The sequence below is a fragment of the Leptonychotes weddellii genome, chromosome X (assembly GCF_054177405.1).
Source record: "Leptonychotes weddellii isolate Sample4059 chromosome X, ASM5417740v2, whole genome shotgun sequence".
Lineage (NCBI taxonomy): Eukaryota > Metazoa > Chordata > Mammalia > Carnivora > Phocidae > Leptonychotes > Leptonychotes weddellii.
Genome location: NC_138385.1, coordinates 38760435 through 38762226, shown reverse-complemented (window position 1 = coordinate 38762226; position 1792 = coordinate 38760435). Strand labels below are relative to the sequence as shown.

The 1792-nt window shown below is 38.9% G+C and overlaps 1 pseudogene; it reads right to left on the bottom strand.

Moving 5' to 3' along the window:
• Positions 1-402: 402 nt before the first annotated feature.
• LOC102730869 (small ribosomal subunit protein uS12 pseudogene) lies at positions 403-840 on the bottom strand (annotated as a pseudogene).
• Positions 841-1792: the final 952 nt, after the last annotated feature.

Below are 1792 nucleotides of genomic sequence, written 5' to 3'. Positions count from 1 at the left end.
GTAGTTGAGACAGAAATTACATAGCCCCAAAAGACCAAAATACTCACTATCTGGCCTTTTACTAAAAAGAAAGTTTGCCATTCCCCGGGCTAGATGGTCAAAGTAGATATAGACCAACCAATATAATTCTTTCAGCAGGTCCACTCTTCGGTCAGCTTGCCAAATTCTATATTAGGTATTCTGTTCTTTTTGCCCATCCTCTATTTTTCTGGAATTGTTTATATAAGCCTGGGGACTAGTATCTTCATTCTCAATGAATTAGTCATCCTAGGGACAATAGGTTTAAGAGATTCATATAACCCTTATTTCTTTCTAAAGAATATTTTATTTATTTGTTTATTTATTTATTAATTTTTTTTGGCATATGAACATTTATTATTGTCATGGTTTCACCATCAAAACTTATGATCTTGATCTTTCCTTCTTGCCTTTGGATAAGGTCAAAAGAGAGACATTGGCTACTTTGATAACCTAAAATGAACCCAGGAATGTCACCAACAGCATGATCTTTGCAACCAAATCCAGCAACCAGAACCTCATCCTTTTCCTCAATGAAATTCAAACAACCATCGTTGGGTACAAAGGCTGTTGGTTTGTTTTGTTTTTTCCATTCTTGATCAGGTGGACCCTGACACAATTCCTGATGGCAGAATTTGGCTTTTTGGCTTCAACCCTTACTTTTCCCACCACAATTCCCTTTGCATGTGCAGTGCCTCCAAAAGTGTTGGCCTTCAGGGTTGTGGTCAAACGGGCTTTCTTGTATTGTTTATCATGCCACTTCTGATCTTGTTAGTAGCTATGGAGCTTCCTGGCAGTACAAAGACCAGGACACTTGCCCATCCTGCTGGTGCCACAGGCCTGAGTAAAGAGCTCTAAAGAATTTTTTTAAAAAAGTAAGCAAACAAAAATACATAGTATCAAACCTGGATGAGAAGCAATTGGATGTGGCCATTCTGTCTTGTGGCAAGCAGCATCTAATTCACAGATATGGATGACTGAGGCCTGAGAACTCTAACAGAATACAAATATCTAGGAGAGAGAGAAGCAAAACTGCCTCTTGATGAGAGTGAGAAGGGACAGGATCTTTGTGGCAGAAGCTTGAAGTGAATGATGGGGATATCCCTTAATACTCTGTAGGGGTCTGGGAGAGATGGTGCTTCAGATTATACCAGTACATTTAGAGAAAAACATAAGCTTGTGAAGGCTCCTAAGATTGAAAATTTATGCAAGGCTTTGCTGGACTTTGAGCTTTCTGGCTCACTCCATGAAAGGGCCTCTCATACACGGGGGCCTCTCAGAAGGGGAGACACCAGCTGTGAGTTATATTTTAAAGTTCTAGGAAACAGGCTACACAGAGGGTCTATGTTTATATTATGAGTCACAGCAGGGACAGGTGGTGGGTCTGGAGCTTAATGTCTGCAAATGATGTCTCTGACTGCCAGGATTGTTCAGAGGAGTTGTTTGTTTGTAGGAGTGAGTTTGGAAAAGAAATGAGGAAATGAAAAGCATTCTTTCTCTCGGTGACCATTTTAAATATTGAACACTTTCCTTGAATTTGTTAAGGAAAAGTGATACCAATATACAAGGGCTATTGTAGCAACTTAAATTCATCAGCAAAATGTGAGCAGAACCTCCAGTGAAAAGAACTGAATGCTAGATAGTACCAACACTGGGAATAACATAAGAAAGAATAAATAAATGAATGAATGAATGATGGGGGATACTCTGGATAAGGAAAAACAAAAAAAAATAAACACTTCTTTTCTCTTAAATAGAGCATCAGGATTCAAAT